The sequence below is a fragment of the Crocuta crocuta genome, unplaced genomic scaffold (genome assembly GCF_008692635.1).
Source record: "Crocuta crocuta isolate KB4526 unplaced genomic scaffold, BGI_CrCroc_1.0 scaffold25, whole genome shotgun sequence".
Lineage (NCBI taxonomy): Eukaryota > Metazoa > Chordata > Mammalia > Carnivora > Hyaenidae > Crocuta > Crocuta crocuta.
In genome coordinates, this window is record NW_027532015.1 from 19,256,553 (window position 1) to 19,279,642 (window position 23,090).

Consider the following 23,090-nt stretch of genomic DNA (forward strand, 5'->3'; position numbering starts at 1 on the left):
CTGGAAAAAAACTTTTTTTTAAAAGGGGGTGGTGGTGGTGGTGGTGGTGGTGGAAGAAGCCTTATCGCATTACAAAGTGAAAAATGACAAGGGAGGGAAAAGAAAAGAAAATTGACCAATCAGAGAGACTATGCAGCATAATCCAGAAAAAGATAGGAAAATAAAGAAGAAAGAGATACAGAACAAGTGTAAAGACAATAGACTAAATATGTTTTCTTAAACAAACCAACAACCAGAATACCCAGACTATAGAAGGGAAGAAACAAGAAGAAGAAAAGGAAGAAAAAAACATATACATATTTGTATAATAAGAACTGACCAAGAATTAAATCAGAAAATGCATGGCCTTAGACTTGGTGGCAGCGCTGGCCTGGTGGAGGGGCTGTACGGTCAGTGTCAATCTTGCTCCAGTCGATTCACAGTTACCAGACTCAGAGAGGCGTGGTTTGGTGTAGGCGGGTCCTGCCTCCACTGACAAGTGGTGGGCCCCTTGTCAGTTCCCTGAAACCCATCTTGTTGGCGATTGGGAGAAAAATGGTGACACCCCTGTCTCTCCTCCCCGGATGGGGTGTCCCAACCCACTCTGTTGAGGCCATCTTCACGGTGCTGAGTGGAGCCAGTGGGCCTTTTTATTTTTCACTCCAAGTCTCCCACACCTCCCAGGTACTTGGCTGGGATTCAAACCCTGATGTCTTACAGTGTCCTGCTCCATGCACCCTGGTTCTGAGGAAGTATTGCTCCGCCCCACCAATAAAGGGCCTCTAGCTGGCAGGTGCAGACAGGGTTCTTTGTCCTTGGAATGATTGTATGCCTTCACCTGACAGCACTCAAGGGAGGGGGTTGCTTTTTCCCAGTGCGGACTGCACCTCTGAACTAGTTACTGAGCCCAGGGCTGGCTCCCCTCCTCTGCAGGTGTATGAACAGCTGGGGCAGCCGGCCCCAGCCCAGGGAAAGCCTTGCAGTTAGACATTGGACCTTTCTCTTTTTTTTCCGATCCCTGGTCCATGGTTTTTCTCATGTCCAAATACAATCCTACACTTCCACAGCCTCTCTTTCTCTTCCTTTTGTCTCTCCTCAGAAGGGGATCCCTCCCCTCCATGCCTATATCACCCGCTTTATCTCTCCCAGTTCGCAGTCACACACCTATGGCCTGCCAAGTTGTCCCCGTGAGTCCTTGGAGATGTCTCTGTCGCTTTGCAGCCCAGACTCTTGGAATTCCAAGTCCTCTGTCCTCAACACTGCTGTGTTTGAGGGACGAGGAAACTTCAGGTTCACCTGTCTCTCTGGAATGTTGACCGCTCTCTCCTTTCCTTGATCTACTTAATAATTGATGGACTAAAAGACAGCTTTGGTCGATGGGTGCCTGGTGGCTCAGTCAATTAAGCATCCGACCCTTGACTTCAGCTGAGATCATGATCTCACAGTTCAACATTTGACTTGATTTCAGCTCATAGGTCAGGATCTGATGGCTCCTGAGATGGAGCTCTGCATCAGGTTCTGTCCTTCCCCTCCCTGTGCTCTCTCTCAAAATAAATAAATGTTTTTTTAAAAGACAGCTTTGGTTAAAAAATCACTTTGGGAAGCCACATGGCCTAATAAAGGTGATGACTGACCTATTGAAATTGCTGTTTTTCTTTTATGCTTAGCCTCAATATTTCTCTCATTGAATACCAAATCCATGAGTGACACCATTCAAACTCTTTATAGAATGGCTGACAAACCTGGAAACCAGGGAGCACTGCAAGCTTATTTAATAAGAAAATAAATATGAGGTTTGTTTAGCTGGGGAGGCAGAGTGGGTGGTGGTGTTTCTCAGTCTGTATCCAGGGATGTGTGGGATGCTAAGCCAATCTTGAGCGTCCCTCCCTCCAACATCCCCCTCCCCCCGCAACTCAACATCTTTATCCAGATGAGGTTACTTAAATGTGACCATCCAAAGTGGTCTTGAAAGAGAAAGGAGGGCGAAAAGACATCACAAAGGAGTAAAATAAGCAGTTTTAAGACTGGAAAAGAAAGATGAGGAAAGGTTGGCCCTGTGCTCTTGGTGACATCATCATGGGGTACGGCCAATGCCACCACCTGCTCCTGTGCCTTCCTGCTTCTTCCTCCTTCCTGAAAATCTGACAGTGGGAAGCCTTTGAGATTGAAGCTGCTTCTATAGATTAATTACATAAATGCAAGGCTCATTTGAATTAGTTTTCTTTAATTTCATAAATCTGTTTGAAGTCATAATAATGACTACTAAGTATGAGTCAAGGATAATGATAATCTTTATTTTAAGAAAATTAAAAATACAGCCAAGTACACAGTTGAGAACTGTTAACATATGCTCATATTTGCTTTTCTTTCTTATCAAAGGAAGAAAACATTACAATATACTTGAAATCTGCTTTATCTCACTTCCAATCTCATTACTCTTTCTCCCCAGAGCCAACCGTTACCATTATCATTTCATATGTGTACATATTAGCAGTCTGTTTTTCAGCTGTGTGTGTATGTGTGTGTACATGTATATACATTTTAGTTTATACACATATATGTATACATATCCATTAATAGTATAAATAATATATAGTATTGTTTTGTATGAAATAGTATTTCTAACTTACATAAATTGTAATTTATGCCTATAACTGGGCAATAACACTAAGTTTTTAAAATTTATCCTTGTGGGGTTGCCTAGGTGGCTCAGTTAGGTTAGGGTCCGAGTTTGGCTCAGGTCATGATCTCGTGGTTTGTGCGTTCAAGCCCCATTTCAGGCTCTGTGCTGACAGTGGAGATCCTGCTTTGGATTCTTTCTATCTCCCTCTCTCTGCTCCCACTCCTTGTGCTCTTTGTGACATTATCGTTTTAAAAAAAACTTTAAAAAATTTATCTATGTCAAAGTACACTATTTTACAAATACTATATATAATCATATTCATTCCTTCTACCTGCTGTATTTAGTTATATGAATATCTATCGCTTTTTCCATATATTTGGAGTTTCAAATTTTTGTTATTATGAGAAGTATTCAAGTAAATATTCTCATACATGTTTCTTTGTGTTTGTATATAAAAGATATTTCTAGAATGCACATGAAGTAGAATTGTTAGGTTGTAAGAGAATACATTTTAAAATTTTCTCAATATAAACAAATTGATCCCCATTGGAATCATATCAATGAAACTCTGTAACAGCGAATATAAATTCCTGTCTCCTCACATGTTGACCAGAATTCAATATAGTCGTACTTCAAAATCCTTGCCAATTGGAGGCATATCTTGTTGTTTTGTTGTGTATACTTATTTTTTTTTAATTTTTTAAAAATGTTTTTATTTATTTTTAGGAGAGAGAGAGAGACAGCGTGAGCAGGGGAGGGTCAGAGAGAGAGGGAGTCACAGACTGAAACAGGCTCCAGGCTCTGAGCTGCCAGTCAGCACAGAGCCCGACGCGGGCCCGAACCCACGAACCGCGAGATCATGACCTAAGCGAAAGTCGGCCACTTAACCGACTAAGCCACCCAGGCGCCCCTATTGTGTATACTTATTAGTGCAGTTGGTTATTGTCTGATATGTTCATTCACCATTCAGGGGATTCTGGGGTTTTTGTTGCTGTTGTCAGTTTATTGTTTTTTGTTTGTTTGTTTTTTGTGTTTTGTGTTTTTTTTCTTTGTCTATTCCTTTGCAATGATCTTCCCAGAATGAGCAGGGTTACTGTTTGCACTTAGGAAATAGAGCTCTGAGAAGCCATGTGACTTGCTTTAGCTCAAAGCACTGGTGAGAACTCCAGGAAAGAGTTTGTCCTCCCTCTCCCAATTCAAATCATCTCCCTTTCCCAATTCTTATGCTTCTCAGGGCACTGTTCAACCAATTTTAACCCTTTTCATCTCACCATACTTGACTTCCTGATCAGGGAAGATTATTTAAGCAAGCAAAGTGAGGAGCCCCTACAGGGTCTGGTTTGGGGATTCTGGCAAGAAATCCTGCCTGAACAGTCCCCCCCGTGGTGCCTGGAGTCTCTCAGGGGTTTTGAAGGCTTTTCTACTTCTGATCAAACCTTCACATCAACCGTTTGCCATATACACTATTATAGTCATCATTTTACACTTGAGGGGTTAAATAACTCCCTTAATGTGACAGGACTAGGAAGAAAAACTGAGAAAAACATTTAAAGCCCTTCTCAGTTAGAGGAAGGGTGACCAGATTCATTCAGGGAAAAAACTGTGGGGAAGATGAAAGTGAGAATTGAAAGATGATTTTCTCCTTTCTCCCACTTTTCCCCAGAATCAGCCTTTGTAGGATCACAAAGCAATGTAGCTATAAAGATCTTTCAGAGCACATTGCTGAATCTTTTGTCTCTTCAGTGAAGAAGCTGAGGTCATTATCTAATCTACAGGAGTCAAGTAATTGCAACAAAACACTGGCAGAAAGCCTAGCCAAGAGTGATGTGAAGAGGTCTCAGAAGAGGAAATGCACATTTCAAAGCATGGAGAAGCTTCACCTTATGGTATTTTTACTGAACTTCTTATAACAAAGACTTTAGTTAATAAGGAGCACAGCCATATTTTAAATCTAAGTAAAGCATAGATAGTGAGCTAAAGAGTCTTAGTGTGTGTGTGTGTGTGTGTGTGTGTGTGTGTGTCTTTACAGATCTGCAATAATCTTCTGCATGCTGTTGTGTATCCTGGTATCTTAGTCTTTTGGTTCTCCACCAATAAGAGCTCACTTCATTTATTCTTATATGTACTTTTGGTCCTGATACTTCCTTTATCAGGAGACTGATTTCTCCTTTATCTCCGGGTCTTGTCAGCTCCCATAGTCCCAGGGAAGGGAAGAGGTTGATTACGACCACTAAAAGGCATAGCATGAGATATAAGAGGATGCTGAGAAGGAGGAAGGGCAGATAGCCCACCCATTCTGATTCTGGTAACTTGTGAGAAGAGGAAGAAAGGAAAAGGGAAGTAAGTCCATGGTGAGACATACTGCTATTTCTCATCTGTGGCCGAAGTCCTAGGAGGAGGAGCCAGGAGAGAGGACTTGAGGGCAGAGGCCATTGCCTACTTTCCATTTGGAAGTATAGGAGAGATTATCTCCCAGGTGAGCCCCATCACCTACTGAGATAAACAGAGAGGGGACCTGTATTTGGCTCTCTCAAGCCATCTTCAGTTTCTATATGGCATAGAATGGGATCCCAGAATCTCCTGAATGCACCCAAAGGCTATTCAGAAATGAGCCAGCAGTTAGATGTTTGGTAGAAGAGATCACCATCTTTAGGACAAAGAAACTCTGAAACTGAGGAATATACCACTAGAATAAGAGACACAAATATCAGAGGCCCACAACAAAAACAAAGCTGAAGAAGAGATGGGTCAGTATGTAGGGCTTACCAGGTTAACTAAACCATGACAGAACAGACAGAGCTATGTTAGCTGTGTGTTTCAGCAATGGATTCCAGAAGGACCTTGAATTGCTGTAAGCCCTCTGAATACTCAGACACCATTTTGGAAGAAACAGTGAGTGGGAGCTAATCCAAAATATAAAAATACTAAGTTATCCATAGTATACGAGTTATCTGCAGAGACTCTTTAAATCATTTTGAAAGAGGACTTCAGCTGCCTCCATTTTACCTCAAATCTTTTAGCTGAGTTTGTCTTTTCTGCTGTTGTCTTCCTCAGGCAGAAGATTCTGAGGGCAAAGCATCCCTGATGGGAACGGAAACTACTCCCTCAAGCAACACGGACTGCCCAGAGCCAGCAAGACCCCATCCATGATCGACTCCAAGATAATGATGGATTAAACGTTCACTGTCTACCTGCACGCACCCACCCACTTTTGTCCCACATTTTCCTTATATGACCCTGGTAGTATTCTTGGCACTTTGGAGACAGACTGAGATGCTAGTCTGTTGTCTTCCTGGCGTTGGCCTCACTGAAATAAACTTTTCTTGTGTTACCCCCACTCTCCCTCTGCCTTTGGATTTTGTCAGATGAGAGGGACCCAACCTGGTCTGTTTGGGTCCCCAGAGCTGGGTGCTCTTGCACCCCTGTGTGCCAGCTATAATTGGATTACATTGCATTTACTGGGTATGCCTAAAATACAATTTTACCAATACCCAAGGGAGCTTATAAGGAATATGAGGTCTATTGTCAAGATGAAATGTGTACATTTTCTTTACTTGTCTAATTGTAATGTGAGTAATTTTTCAACACAAAAACATTGGCCTAAATGGAAATGGAAAGAACTGAAGTGGTACAGTAGGGGCCCAGATACAGCACCTGAAGCCATCAGGAATCTAGGCATCTACTAGTGTCTTTGTCTCTGTCTCTGTCTCTCTTATTCTTTTTCTCTACCTCCATGTGCACCTTGCTACATTTGTGACCAGCAGAGAAAAGTATTTTTCTATCTCAACTCTAATCCAAAATTCAGTGGGTAATGAGTCATAGTCACAGAAAGCAAATACAGCTTCTGGGGGGCAGCTCAGGTGGGAGGGGGGTATAGTTATTACAGAATTGAGATCATTATCATGGTTGTTTGGTAGTCCTATCTTTTCTTCTTAACTGAAAATTTTCCATATTATTAACTATTTCATGAAAACATTTTGTATGCCTACCTTATAGTCCATTCTTCTCTTGATGGTTATTTTGGTTTTATCCCAAAGTTTGTGGGGTTTCTTTTTTTTAGTAATATATAAATAATACTATGTTGAATATGCCTATACTTAAGTTTTTGTTCTCATATTTGGTTTTCTCTTTAGGACAGTTTTATTGAAAAGTAAATGCTGATTGGTAAGAATCTGACATTTCTAACAGTGTAATAGTGAAAATTCATACACCTGTCCTGTTTATAAAATGTCATTTATAAATAAGTCTAGTAATTCTTGAGACAAAAATATCTAAACTATTCATTCTATCACACATACAATGAAATTATTACGTTAGTTTAGATTTGTAATTTGGTGCAAATTGATGTTTTTTTGTTTCAATGTAATATTTTGGATTTGTGGCTGTCTCTTGATCATGTAATGTTAAGTATTGCAACCATCAAAAGCTGTTATTTTTTTAAACCCTAGAATAAATTATTTTCATTTCTAGACATTGCTAGAAATATCTGTAAATATGATGCCACATTAGTCAGATCTGTGAAGATGATTAGTCTTGGAAAAAGCATCTTCTGGAGTAAAGTATCACCTTGTTTAAACATGAAGAGGTTTACAGCATCTAAGAGATTAAGAGATGCACACACTTAAAAATGTAAATACTTCAAGATCTATCACAAGACACGTATGAACCCCAAATGAACACTATGCATGTTTAGGAAGGAGAAAGCACTGCACCACCAACAGATTATATTTAAATGTATCACTTATCTTACTAGATACGTAGTATCTCCCAAGTACACAGGCATCCTGCCTTTTTTATCTATGGATCCTTCAGTGAGAGTGGGAATCCAATGTGCTTGCCAAATTGTTTGGTAGGCCAATGGCTAGGACAACAAAGAGATGGTAGTGATCGATGAGGATCTAAATAATGCTCCATAAGGAGCTGGGTGTTAACTGATTGGTTATGGTCAGACATACATGGGAAATCTGGAAAAGAAAGAGAAGAATGTGCCAATTCTTCCAAACCACACCTTTGACCTTTGAGCTCCTTCAAAGGAGTCAGTTACCACAGGACAGATAGAAGATAAATATCTCCACGTCTCCCATATATCCATTGTCTTGCACAGATACGCATTTTACATTTGTTCATTTCTAGAATTGGTGAAAATGCCAGGCTCTGGATTTGGGAGTGAAATCTTCAACCAAGAAGGCTCTCAACTTTATCTATCTTTAAAATAAGAATAACAGGGGTGCCTGGGTGGCTCAGTCGGTTAAGTGTCCTACTTTGGCCCAGGTCATGATCTCACAGTTCGTGGGTTCAAGCCCCGTGTCGGGCTCTGTGCTGACAGATAGCTCAGAGCCTGGAGCCTCCTTCGGATTCTGTGTCTTCCTCTCTCTCTGACCCTCCCTTGCTCACGCTGTCTCTCTCTCTCTCTCAGAAAAAAAAAAAACATTAAAATAGGAATAACAACAACCCTGACCACATAGTGATTTGAGGATTGAATGAGAAAAGTATGCAGGGTGCCCAGGTTAATGCCAGATCCATGGACAGTAAGCACCAGCCTTCATGATGTCTAGGATAAATGTGGCTCTTGCTGCCACTTTTCAAAGCTTGTAAAATATTTTCAGCTCTTTTTCAGGTCACAAGTCCACGCTGACTCAACTGAGGGAGGTTGAATTAAAATGGTAATGATATTTGATGACTCTTTTTATTGTCTAACAGTCATGAAATGCTGAAAAGTGTTTTTAAATATCTAAGATTTCTTTCTGACTAGATTCAAAAATTCTCCCAAGTTTGTATGGAAACCTCTAAAAAAATTAAGTACCCACGACGTATTTTCTGCCTCCAGATCTTTTTAAGAACATACATCTAGGGGTACCTGGGTGGCTCAATCAGTTAAGCATCCAACTCTTGGTTTCGGCTCAGGTCATGATCTCAGAATTCCTTAGATCAAGCCCCATGTCAGGCTCTGCACTGTCAGATTTGTTCCTTGGGATTTTCTCTCTCCCTCTCTCTCTGCCCCTTTCCACTCACTCATGCGCTCGCTCTCTTTCTCTCTGTCTCTCTCAAAATAAATAAATAAACATTTTTTTTTTTAAAAGAACATACATCCACTCTCTAATGCTATTATTTTCTTGGACATAGTGCACTCTAAGCTCTTTTTAAAAAATAGGTAAATCTCTACATCCCCATATTTTAACCAATGGCACATTGGACATTCAAGGTAAAGTCTACATGAATTTCCTTCTTAATAAATTGTAAATCTGGGCTTGAACTAATAGCTGTGGCTGTCCTGTTAGTAGTACCTCATAGAAAACTCTGCTAAAGGAGAAAGTTTGTTCATTTTTGCTGATCTTTACTCAGCCTTTGATGCCATAGGCTGGTATCAAGTACTGTTTTGAATTAAGCTCTTTGAATTAAAATATAACCCCTGTTATTGGTTTTAATAGAGAACTAGCTCCTTATCAGTATGGGACCTGTGGGAACATTCTTCACCTATGTCTGATAACAATGTTTACTGGGATAAACGGGTGTTCCCTGGTCCCCTGGACCCAAAGGACTTGAAATCACTTTCTGATGAGCTGAATGCATAAAGAGCAAAACAATAAGCATTCTTCCATGTGCAGGCAACATGATTCATTGTCACACATCAGTAATTATCTTAACAGAGGCTGGCCCTGCTATTTATAGTACTGTTAGAAGTAAGAGCTAAAACTCAATGTTTCCAGAATAAGAGCTCTAAGTTTTGGAAAATGACTTTTAATGTATTGAGAATACAACTCTTTCAGTTAAGGAAGGGTACATTTTACAAGTATCAAAAATATTTAACAAGAAGTCATGTTAATTAAATTTTAGCCTCTGAAAGTGCTTTGTTGGGGATGTTTTTAGTGACATGAAACAGACCTGTCAATATTGATTTTGAACTTTTCTTTAAAAAAGAAAGAGCATACAAGTGGGGGAGGGTCAGAGAGAGAGAGGGAGAGAGAGGATCCCAAGCAGGCTCTGCACTGCCAGCACCAGCGCAGAGCCCGATGCAGGGCCTGATGTGGGGCTCAATGTGGTGGTTGATGCAAGGCTTGAACCCATGAACTGTGAGATCATGACCTGAGCTAAAATCAAGAGTTGGACACCAGCCATCTGAACCACCCAGGTGCCCTCTTCTGTTCACTTTTTAATTGGATTTTTGTTTTCTTTTTGTTGAGTTTTAAGAGTTCTTTGTATATTATCAGATATGTTTTATAAAGACTCTCTTCTAGCCTGTAGTTTTTCTTTCCATTCTCTTAGCTAGCCTTTCACAGAGCAGAACCTTTTAATTTTAATAAAATCTGACTTATTAATTTTTTCTTTCATGGATTATGCTTTGGTGGTGTATCTAAAACATCATTACCAAACCCAAGATCACCTAGATTATCTCCTATGTTGCCTTTTAGACTTTTATAGTTTTGCATTTTACATTTCAATCTATAATCCATTTCAGTTCATTGTTTTTTTAGAACAATTTAACACTATAAAATTCTGGTTTATTGTTGGACAACATTGTTTCACACATACATGAAACAGGCCCAAGAAAGAAAGAACTAAGCAACAGCTTCACAGACAAAAAAAAAATAACTTTAGCCTTTTTAATGATCTCATACAAAGCAACTACTTAAAGTACAGGTAAGTGCATACAGAGAATAAGATTGTTTTTTTGGTGTTGTTTTTTTTTTTTAAATAAGGTTTTATTTCTTTGAGATTATAATGAACATGGACACACCACAAGTAGAGTCAGAAGGACAGAGGATGTTCTGAAGGCTCCTTTGGTCATCAGAAATCATTAAAAATGGCTGACCCCTAACAATATGTGGGAGGGGCAGAGAGAGAGGGAGGTAATCCCAAGCAGGCTCTGTGCAGTCAGCGTTGTACCCAATTGGGGCTTGATTTCATGAACTATGAGATCATGACCTAAGCCGAAATCAAGAGTCAGACACTTAATCAACGAGCCACCCACATGCCTCCTTTTTTCTTCAGTTCCTGAAAACTATGAAGTCCTTGCAGGCACAGCTCATTTCTGCAGATTATTTTCCAAACATGTACAAAATGGAACCAAAACGGAGACTCGCTTAAGAATCTGAAGAGGTGCAATATTTAAAGCTACGTTACCCAGTAGCAAGTGTTCCAGCCTTCAGTTGCCAGTCACTTCCTCATCCTGTTCCCAATAGTTAGCTGGATGAAAGCATCTTCCCAGTGATAATTTTCATTTCTTTTTTCTTGGAACCTGAGCACACACAGTTTAGCACCTTGAAGAAGTTGGACGTGTTTGCCCGCACACTTGTGTGAATATTGGCCTGAAAGCCCTTGTTGTGGTCGTGCGAATAGTCCCAGAAAGTGTGGATCAGGTTGATGGTGTTGTCTCAAGACTGGCATTGGTGTGGTGAGGGAGCAGCATGAAGCTAAGATAGCACATGTTGCCACCCACGGCAGCATCAGTGTCTTTCAGAGCTCCTACATGAACACTTTTCCAGTGGCCACATCATCATCCTTAAACACTGTGCTGAAGGCTACTGTGACTCTCTTATTTTTATTTTTTAAGATTTTTAATGTTTATTTATTTTTAGAGAAAGAGCGAGAGAGAGAAAGAGAGCGTGCAAGAGGGGCGGAGAGAGAGGGAGACACAGAATCCGAATCAGGCTCCAGGCTCTGAGCTGTCAGCACAGAGCATGACACGGGGCTTGAACCCACAAACCATGGAGATCTTGACCTGAGCTGAAGTCAAATGCTTAACTGACTGAGTCACCCAGGCGCCCCGACTCTATCCTTTGTAGACTCAGCATACATCGTCTCATCTTCCCTCCAATGGATAGCTGTCCTGTTCTCTCCTTCCTTACCCTCTTCTTGGAATTGGAAGTATTTCTCAAAGACAGAGGCAAAACATTTTACATTTCGCCACGCCAACCTGATGCAATCCAAGATGGAATCTTGGATTTTAATTTTAATGCAAATTTCCAAGGTCATTATAGCAAAAAGATATTGTATCCTGACTCAGGATTTACCAAGAAACTCCCCTACACTCTAATAACTCATCAGCACTATGTGCCTGAAGTTCCTTGCTGAATATCAAAGAAATACTGACCATCACTTTTGTTTTGTCTCCATGAGGATTTGAAATATGATAGAGGACTCCATCGAAATCTGCAAACGTGACTACTGCTTCTGGTTTGCTATGAGAGGCTGTGTTCTCGAAATTGAGCACCAGCATCTCCTCAATGATGCACTTGTTCACCTCCAGAGGGATTCTGGCAGCAGTTGGCCCCAAAGCCTGAATCCACCTGCCCAGCCACTCAGCCTCCACTGCTGCCACCTCACCCACCTATACTGATTGATTTATTGTTGTTGTTTTTAACTGCTTTTGAGTTTACCCCGGTGATTTTTTCAGAACATTTTTCATCTTACAGCCTTTCAAATTTAATCATTGTCTGATTTCCTGAAGCTGGGATGGCTTCTTTGTTGAATTAGCCATTCTGTAGTATTAATCATACTATTCATATTTTCTCAGTGGTGTTTGCTTATTCCAACAAAAACTGTTAGCTATACCTTATGTTTCTGCCAAGCATCTTGTAAGCAACACATATTTGAATTTTGATTTTAAAAATAATCTAAAAATCTTTGCTTTGCCCTTTTCCTTTTATGACATAGCTGTTCCATTTGATCTAACTTCAATAATTTTATTGGATGTTTCCTATTTTTTTAATGATTTGCAGTTTCATTTGCTTTCTGCCTTGTAGTATATGGACTATAGTTTATCTAAATCTGTTTTCTGCTCTTGTTTTGCTTTATTTCTCATTACATTTTAGCCTTTTGCTCACTTTCTCCTTGAAACTCTTGATTCCTGAAGCATCCATGAAGCTGTGTATCTCCTGAGTTTTCTGTCTTCCCTCTGGCACTTTCTTCTCAATTATGATGTTAGGCCCCTCTCTCTCTTCCCACTCCTCAACTGTTGATGCTCTTCAGAGCTCCCTTTTTATTCCCAACACCCTTTCCCCAGGCCATTTCAGCCAGTTCCTTGGATTTAACTATCATCCATACACTAATAATTCCCAGTCTCATAGATCTATCTTAGATCCCTCTCCTGTACCCAAGCCCATAGACATATAACTAACTGCCAAATATCTCCATTTGGACACCCCACAGGCACATTAAACACAACGTGCTCAAAATGACACTTATTTCTTTCCCAGTAAACCAGCTCCTCTGCCAGAATTTTCCCTCCAAGAATTGACAGCACTATTCACCTCAGTCCTAAAGCCAGAAAATCTAGGAAGATATTTAACCTTCTGGTTTCCCTCAGCCCTCATAGTGCTCAGCCATATCTTTCAGTATTCTTGATTCAGGATTCTACATAACAATGGAATTCATCTTCATCTCCCTGTCGCCAGAGCTTCTGCTATGGAGATAAGTGACTACCAGCTCTTACTTGGATCCTACAAACGCTGCCTAATAGATCTTTTTCAATCTATCGTCTCTCTTGCAAACAGATGAATCTTTAAAAATGCAAATCTGACTGTGTTGCTCCCACACTTAAAAATTTTCAATGGATCTCCATTACTTTTAAATAAATCTTGGAAGGTCCTCCTTAATCTTGACCTCACTTATCTCTGCTACCTTTTTTTTTTTCTGCCACCTCTCCTTGAGCCACCCTCTCTATCTCGCTATTTTCTCCAGCCATAGCTATACTACATTTATGTTAGCTCCTTGAACATGCTATGTACCCTATGGCAGCCATTGTAAATTGCCACCAGTATCCCTTTTCTTCTTTTTAGTTAAAGAACTTATGTCACTCCTGATTTAGTAGAGTGCATAACTGCTAGTTACTACTTGTACCAGTCTCCCCTGCTGTTAGGTGTGACCCTGTGACCAGGCTTTCATGAATGGAACATGTGGAAGAGTGATATGTGCAACTTTAACTTCACTTCCTTAAAAATAAGTTGATTGCCCTTTGTTCCTTTCCAAGGGCTGGAATGTGAATATGGAGCTGGTGAACAACTTTTGACCATGAGAATGAGGAAATACTCAAGAAGGATGGGAAGGCTATAAAATGGAAGGAACTTGTGATCATGAAGGCCTATGTGGCATATACATATTTGAGTTCTTAATTATAGCAGTTTAGGCTATATCAGTCACGATAATTTGGGTTATGCCGCAGTAACAAACAACCCTTAAAGCTTAGTGGCTTAATACAACAAAGGTTTATTTTTCACTCATGCTCCAACTCCAGCACAGATCAGTAAGGTGGCCCTGCTCATGGGGTCATTCAGGAACCCAGTCTAATAGAGGGCTTCATCTAAATATATTCTTTAATGAGCACACAGGAGAGAAGGGCACTTGGCAAACTGTGTTTGGTCTCTTAAGGCTTCCAGTTGGAAGTCAGGCACACTATACTCCCAGTGCAAGTCATACTTTCCCACCTAATTCAAAGAGGATTGAGGACAGATAATTCTATCATGTTTCCAGAAGGAAGAGAAAATCAGAATAGGTGTGACTAGTTCTGATGACTATCTCAGCTTCTACCTTAATGTGTCTTAACCTGTATTCCCTCGTAACCTCTGTTTCTCTTGCTCAAATGTTTGTAGGATTCTTTCTTTACATTTCAAAATATGTATTTAAAAGATCTCACAAGACTATATCTTCTTATTAATTCTTCCTGCAATCATTACTCTTGGGAATCCTAAAGTAACTATTCCCTATGCATAATATTTTCCCAAATATTTGTCTCAATATCTGAACTCTCTGCAAAGCTCCAGTCCTAGATTTCTAACTGCCACTATCAATCAAACTTGGCAAGCTAAAAACAATTGACTGCAAGTACTTAAATCTGATTCTTCTGAGTTTATATTCTTGTTTTGTTTTGCTTATCTCTGTATCTCTAGGCTCTAGAATTAGTGCCTGGCATGGGAAGGGTCACTATATACTCAATGAATGAATGAATGAATGAATGAATACTATAAAGATTTTTATTTATTTTAAATGTTTGTTTATTTTGAGAAAGAGCGTGCGCAGGGGGAGGGGCAAAGAAAGAAGGAGAGAGAATCCCAGGCAGGGTCTGCACTACCAGCATGGAGCCTGACACAGGGCTCGATCTCATGAGCTGGGAGATCATGACTTGAGTCAAAGTCAAGAGTCAGGCACTCAACTGACTGAGCCACCCAGGTTCCCCTATAAGGATTTCACAATGGCTTGCAAACCTGGAATCTTCCCTGACTCCAATTTCCTCCTTACAAGTCTACACATGGCCCTTCTCCCTGCCACATTTGGCTAGCCCAGTGCTCACTGCCTAGCAACTAAATGATTACAATAGTTTTCTCACCGTTATCCCCATCAACAATTTTTTTTCATTCTTCTACCTATCTCATGCAATGTTCCCATATTAATTTCCTCAAAGCATGTGACATTCCATTACTCACTCTACAACCCTATATGGAGTGCATTCACATGCAAGCACTATGGCATGTTCTGAAGGTAAGCACAAACAAGGTGCAGCCTCCACGCTTGAGCAGCTCACAATCCAGTGGGAGACAGTCATGTGTCTAGAGATACAGAACAGGGAAAGCAGAGCCAAAAACAGAGGAGCACAAAGGTGGAGTGACAGATGTGACAGATGCTGAATCCACCACGGAGTCACAGAAACGGGGACATTTACTCCATGTCCTAACAGATAATTAGGCATTTTCTAGAATCAGCATCAGATGGAAATAGGAACCATTCATCTTTTGACTCAGGAGGGGGAAAACCTGGGCACCAGCTGGGGTTAGTTTGGGAGTGGGCAGGGATTGAGGCAGTTCTATCTGAGGACCTCTGTTTTCTCTCCAATGCGTGAGAAGGACGAAGGATGAGTCACTGTGCTGTGTAGTCTTCCAGGACAGCGTGGATGTGCTGCCAGCTGGTGGGGATGGCCTTGACTCCCTGTACCTGCTGGAAACCTCTAACTATGTCTGCAGCATTCCATTTAATTCTACAAAGAGGTACTGGTGTATTGGGACCAGTGTTTGGCTACACTAGGCAGCTGCTGTTCCCTGTCCTTCCTTGTACATCTCCACAATTCAAGCTGCGGTTTGGCTTTCACAGGAATGCTCAGATATACACTGCTTTCCAGGGGAGGGAGCCTGAAATCAAATGAATTGCTGCATGGATTTTGTAAATTCATAGCAGACCCAATTGCTTAGAAGCAAAGCATGGCAATGTTTTATTTACATGAGCCAGGCTTTTTTGGGAAAGCAAATAAGAGGGTTTGGGTGGGGGAAGGGGCTTGGGAGGAGTATTATTTTTGGAATTCTAAGGGCTGAATAAGAATATAGAGCCAAAGCCTGGAAAATGAAAAGCTTAGATTTGGGGAAGGGATAGATCACAAAATGGCAGTTTTTGCCACATGGCATCATCATCCCACTCTCCTTTCCCCTGCCCCCCCTCTCGACACACCCCATCAAAAGGACACACAAGCAGGAAGATGCGGAATTTTGTAGTTTACTTTAAGTGTGCCTTTTGTGCAAGGCCCTTGGAGAATAAAAGAAAATCCCCTTTTAAAAACAGATCATATAATCTGATGAAAGGGATGGAAATCCTCTTAACAGAAAAACACAGGAGGAGTGTTCTTTGTCTTCATACTGACCTAGACTTTGCCATGATTCCTGGCTCATATGCTTGGGATTCCAGAGAGCATACAATTTTTTGCAAGATCTTCTAGAAATGTTCATGGACCTTTCCCTGATGAATTTCCAAAAGGACTAGAAATGCCACTTAGAAAATACACAGGAAGCTGAGGTCATGTACATGAGCTGCCAAACACCAGCAGAGATAAGGGATGGATTAAGCAGAATCGTAACCCCCCCATTTGATGAACCCTTGGACAAGAGAACCAGAGGCTTTTTGAAAGAGAAAATCTAAGCTTTTGCTTATTTTCAAGACACCCCCTAGAAAAGACTTTATAGCTAAATAATAATTATTAGGCATTTTAAATTACCTTTACAATAAGAAGCACACCACTCTTACTTTACACTAAGAACTGCAGAGGATTACCTTGAAATCTCCTTGAAATTGGTCTAGAATTGCTTTATGGTAAAGAATACCTAAAAGACAGGTTTTCTTTCTTTCTTTCAGGCAGATTTGTAAGAAAAAAAGTTAATGCTATGAAGCAGCTATTTCTTTTCAAAAGATTGATCCTCCCCTGCCCCACCTATTTTTTTAAATATAGAACTTTAGTATTGCTCGAAAGGATATGAGCATGCCAGGTGGCCTTTAAGAAATCCTTTTAAAAGAAAGAAAAAAATAATCCAGACAGATGGGAAGTCCCCAGAATTCCTTTAACTCTTCATAATTTCTGGAACCTGGATGGCTCTGTCAGTTAAGTGTCCACCTTCAGCTCAGGTCATGATCTCACAATTCATGAGTTCCAGCCCCACATCAGGCTCTCTGCTGTCAGCAGAGTCTGCCTCATAACCGCTGTCCCCCTTTCTCTCTGCCCTTCCCCAACTTGTTCTAAATAAATAAATGAATAAACTTTAAAAATAATAATAATTTCTGGAACTGAGAGAAGAGCTTAGAGTATGGTTAACCTTCCCCAAGGAAATGCCGAACTCTCCTCAGCAGAGAAGCCTTTTGCCAACATTTAGGATGCCAAGGTGTGCAGGAACATGAGGAATTTTATAAGTTATTCCAGTTACTTGAAATTTTGTCAAGCAAACCAGACCAATTCTGAACATGTGGGCTACGGGTGCAGCCGGTGCCCCCCTGGATCCTGTCATCTGGCTGCGGTGACCATGCCCCAGCTGGTGTGAGTGTCGGTCGGCCTCTGATGGTTCACGCCCGCCTCTGTCACAAAGGCCGGGCCCTCAGCTGCGTGTGAGTCCCCTGCCTGGGAGGTCACGCCCTGCCCCGGGGATGGAGGCTGGAGCAGCTGGCATCCAGTGACTGCCTGACACTGAGGTTCAAAAGGCTGGCCTCTCCTCGGGGCGTGACAAACTGTGGGACAGCTGTGGCCAGAGCGTCCCCTGTGGGGCCTGGCTGAAGTGAGGCCACAGCCCATCCTGGCTTAGCTTTCCTTTTTGTCAGATACCTTGCTTTTGCAACTTTCTCTCTCGGGAGAGTGCTTCCTCGACAAACGTCTTCCATAAGAATCCTGTCTGAGGCTCTGCTTCTCCGAAAGCCAGCCTCAGACGGTGCAACAGAATAAAATCTGAGACTCTCCTGTGTCGTTTCTATAAGCCCCCTTTCTCCCTTTTCCTCCGTATGGCAGTCAGTGTTCATGCTTTTCACATTTTCTTTTTTTTTTTTTTTAATCAAAATCTTCCCCCAGAAAAAGATCTGACAACTTCAGCCTCGTACACGTTGATGACATATTAGGTTTAAGGGTCTCTCTCCCGGCACATTGGCACCTTAACGTGACACAAAGAACAGAGCTGGGATTAAGGCATTCGTTATTGGTGGCTCAAGAATTCTGAAGGGGTGAGTTAACTTTTCAGCACCCAAACTATCACATCACAGGTCATTACGTGCTCTGCCTAAAGACATTTTACCTTAGTTAAAAAGGGCCGATGTCATTTGCTTGTGCACAATTAGAACCCCTGACATTGTCACAAGTACTCCAAGGGGCTCCTCCAGGCTCCCCGTTCCTGAGAAGTCATGAAGGGGATTCTGGAAGCAGGAGCCAAGTGTCTCTTTCCCCACTGCTGTATCTCATGGCCTCATTCTTTCCCTGGAATTACAGAGAATTAGACCTGCTAGTTCAGCATTTCCCAAAGAATTCTGTGTTCAAGCACCTTTGGAAAGTGTCATCTATTATCCCCGTTTTAGGAGGATTCACAGTATGGTTAATATATTCAGTCTAAGAAATAAGATTCAATATATTAAATAAATATAAATATATTACATAAAGAATCNNNCTTTTGAATTTTCTAAGCCAAAGTTTTTCTAAACTCCATATTCAAATCCAATGTTTATGGCTTACAGTTTAGGAAATACCCATATGTTCCAATCTCCTTATTTTGCACATAAGAACCCGAGGCCCCCAGAGTTAAGCTGCTCTGATTTTCCAACTCCCTGGTGACAAGCCACCTCAGTGATATGACACGTCCTAGAGGCAGTGCTGCCCCGACCCACACTGACAATGTGCTGTGTGCTATAGTGTATCTGTATAAACAGGCAAAACTGTCCCAGGTGCAAGCTGACTAAACAAGTGACCTATTTGTTTTTATTGGGTGTGATTTTCGGTGGAGGCGAAGTGTGCCTTGGGGATCCCCAGATTTCACCTGTTTTAATTCACAGAATCTTGCAATTCTAGATTCCTTTACTTTCTGGTTTAAAGCATCCATGTTCCCTATATAATAACAGTTTGTCTTTTTGATCAATGAAGTCAAATTGAAATCTTATTCTGTGAAAAGCCAAAGGGTTTACACTCAAATAGGCTTGTCTTTCAGCTCCAAGCATGAGAAGGGGACTCGAGCGTCTTCAGAGACATGTCACAAAGCCTCCATATGTATAAATAAATTAGGGCCGTGTATTCCAAAATAAATCCTGGGCTTCCTGCTCCCTTTTCAGCTCAGCTGAGGAAACTAGCAAAGGGCTGCTCTCGCTGGAAAGGAAATCAGCCATTTTATACCCTGTTCAGTATGTAGGCTTTTATCTGGGTCGAAACATGTGTACAAAGAAACCATTAGGACAGCTTACGTCTGGGCCACTCCATCTGCGGCCTCGGCAGGCGATGACACACCGCAGAGAAACTGACCAGGCCAGTTTGGCGCGGCCACGCCCCCACTGCTAAGGGAAGCCTCCCGCGCAAGTGCACTGCCCTCCCGGCCCTCTACTGCCTCGCAGCTCAGCTCGCAGCTCCACACCAGCGGTAGATCCGCCTGGGGCATCAGTAGCCCTCTCCCCTTCCAACAATACCAGTGAGAATGCATCCTGGTTTCCCGACCTGCCATCTTCCTGGTTGGTTCTCACTGCGGACCAGTGAGGAGGGGAGCAAAGTAAAAGGAATATTCCCATAACTATATGCAGAAACGTGATGTTTCAAAGTTAACGAGGGCCTTAAACATCATTGCTGTGCATTGAGCTTCACCGGGAAAATTCTGCTATTCCGGGAAGGCTTGCCATCATCATTTCTCTCCCCATGCTTTTGGAGCAGGTGTGTTTTGTAGCCTGTAGCAATGCAGTCTTTCCCTTTGCACAACTTCTGAAGTGATTTAAGCTTCCACGTGTGTGTGCACACACATGCTGACTAGGGGGCTGGGAGTGGAAGGCAGCATAAAATGGAAGGGAAAATAAAGGGTGGTGATGATCTGAGTTCAGAGTAGTGAACAACACTTTGGATCCCATGTTTGATTCCAGAAGCCCCATGTTATGGGCTTAGGAGGCCACTGGCCAAGGCCAAGGCCCAGCAGGCTTCAGCTGGAGCTACAGCTGGAGCAACCCCTCTCCCCAGCGTGCTGGGGGGGGGGGCCCTTCCTTTTCCCCACCCCCACATCCCACCCCTTTAATTAAACACATTTAAAGTAGTGCACATGGGTCTGCAAGAAAATTGTTAAACAACTAGAAGAACAGATGTTATCGCCTGAAAAGGAATTTATTCGTTTTCGTAAAGTAAATTTGTGCGTATGTGTGGCCAGAGCTAATTCTCAGCAGATTTTGTTTCCTGCTTCTCTGGGAAAATATTTGTTTTTTCTGTGTGGAGTCATTGCTCATTCCTGGGAAGATTCAATTGTTCACTTGTGTGACTTTGCTAGGGCTGCCATAGCATAGTATAGCAGCCTGGGTGGTTTCAACAACAGCAATGTATTTTCTCACAATCCTGGAGGCCAGACATTGGAGATCACAGCACAGTAGTCTCCCCCCTCCACCCCCCCACAGTTTTGCTTTCTGTGGTTTCGGTTACCGGAGGTGAACCTCAGAAGCAGATGATTCTCTGGCGTGAGGTTCGTGGTGGCCCGAAAGCTGCAAGGCAGTGCCCACATCATTCACCGCGCCCCAGCTCACCATCTCGAGGAGGCGTTTTATCATCTCACCCCCTTACAAGAAGAAGAAAGGTGAGTACAGTACAATAAGATGTTTTGAGAGAGACACCGTATTCCTTTTTTATCACAGCATAGTTATAATTATTCTATTTTATTATTAGTTACTGTTAATCCCTTACTGTGCCTGATTTATAAATGGAATTTTTATCATAGGGATGTCTGTATAGGAAAAAAAAAAAGAACCTACAGGGCTCAGTACTATTCATTGTTACAGGCATCCAATGGTGGTCTTGGAACATATCGCCCACAGAGAAGGAAGGACCACTGCTCTGGCTGGTCTGGTTTCTTCTGAGGCCTCTCTTATTGGCTTAAAGGTGGCCATTTTCTCCCTCTGTTTTCACATGGCCTTTCCTCTCTGTGTGTCTGTGTCCTCATTCCCTCTTCTTATCTTCTTATAAGGACACAAGTCATATTGGAATTAGGGCCCACCTTCTTTTTAAATTAATTACCTCTCCAAAAACTCTATCTCCCAGTACAGTCACATTCTAAGGTACTGGGGGTTAGGGCTTCCAAGACATGAATTTTGGGAAGACACAATTCAGGCCATATCATCACCTGATATGCTAAGGAATAAAAAACCACAAAATGAATTGGACTCACTCAGGGCATCTCGAGCTAACAATGATCTTATCCTCTGAATAGTGATGCTATTCATGACCAGAATGTACCGATGTTAGATCATTGTATTCTAGAGCAATTCTATTGAGCAAGAGGATGTTGCTATGAGCGAAGGATGCGGATTCACCTGAAGGGACTGAATGTTCTCCCTGTAGGTCATGTGCGGATGTGCCTTGCACAGAAGAGGAAATGAAATCCAGGAAAGCAAACCATAGACCAGGAGAGTCTCTGGAGAATTGGGTCTGAAGTCGAAGACACAGACACAGATTCACCACATTCTCAGCACTGGGATAAGTCAGCCTCTGACACACGGATGAAGTCATGTAGCATCTTTGTTGGTCAAGCCACTGTTTAAAAGGGCCTTACAACAGCTTCAGCGTAACCACTGGGGTTAATATTTACCACCCACATTTGCCCGCTTGCTAGAATGGGGTGGGCAGGAGTGAGGGGTCCTGGACCACAGGAACGCCAAGCCTTCTGCTGGATTTTCATCCACTTGCTGAGGCAACAGCTTAATTTTTTTCTTTTTATGTGTATGTGTGTGTTTAACTGTAGTAAAATCATATAACATAAAATTTACTATTGTAACCATTTTTAAGTGCACAATTCAGTAGTATTAAGTATATTCACATTGTGGTGAAGCCAATCTGCAGAATCTTTTTATCTTGCAAAACTGAAACTCTGTACTCATTAAACAACTTCCCATTCCCCTTTCCCCTCCACCCCTGGCAACCACCATTCTACTTTCTATTTATAGGAATATGACTCTAGGTACCTCATATGAATGGATTCATAAGGTATTTGTCTTTTTGCAACCATCTTATTTCACTTAGCATAATGTCCTCAAGATAGTTGTAGCATGGACTTAAAGGTCCTTCCTTTAAGACTGAAAGAGTATTCAATTGTATGTAGATACCACACTGTTTATCCAACCACTGATGACCTTTTAGATGGCTCTCACCTCTTGACTTCTGTGAATACTGCTGTTATGGACGTGGATGTAAGAAATACGTCTTTGCGACTCTACTCTCCATTATCTTAGCTATATATCCCAAAATAGAATTGCTGGACCATATGGTAATTCTATTTTTAATTTTTAAAGGATCTTTATTTTTAAACCAGATAACATATTCACTTGGTCCCAAAATGGAAATGATATCAAATGCTTTACACTGAGAAGTCTTAATAATCCATGCCTTTTCATCATCCCAACCACCAACTGTAGGTAACCACATATATCATTTTTTGTATCCTTCGAATGTTCCTTTATGCAAATAGGTATATATGTCCTCTTTTCCTTTTTTTTTTTTTTTTAAAGCTTATTTGTTTATTTTGAGAGACAGTGTGAGCAGAGGAGGAGCAGAGAGAGACGGTGAGAGAGAGAATCCTTCACTGTCACCGCAGAGCCTGATGCAGGGCTCAAACCCATGAACCATTAGATCATGACCTGAGCTGAAATCAAGAGTCAGACACTCAACCAAGTGAGCCACCCAGGCACCCCTAGGTGTCCTCATTGTCCAAGGTAGCTGTGGTAAGCAGGATTTTGGCTCCGATGATCTTCACCCCCTCGTGTCATTATCTGTGAATGGTTTCATTACATAGCAATGTGGACATAGTGGAAGAAATTAATGTTATGGGGCCTACAGTAAGGAGATTATGTTAGATTACAGAAGTAAGGACCAAGCTAATCACTTGAGCAGCAGAAGAGAGTGGACAACTAAAGTGGAAGTGGATGTCAGAGAAGCAAGACACAGGAAGGACTCAGTGCACCGTAGCCTCTGAAGACAGAGAAAATGGGCCACGAGCCAAGGGGTACAAGCAGCGCTAGAAACTGAGAACTGTTTGGGGTTTTG

General features: G+C 41.7%; 1 pseudogene; it reads right to left on the bottom strand.

Moving 5' to 3' along the window:
* Nucleotides 1-10,782: 10,782 nt before the first annotated feature.
* LOC144241431 (actin-related protein 2/3 complex subunit 2 pseudogene) lies at nt 10,783-17,355 on the bottom strand (annotated as a pseudogene).
* Nucleotides 17,356-23,090: the final 5,735 nt, after the last annotated feature.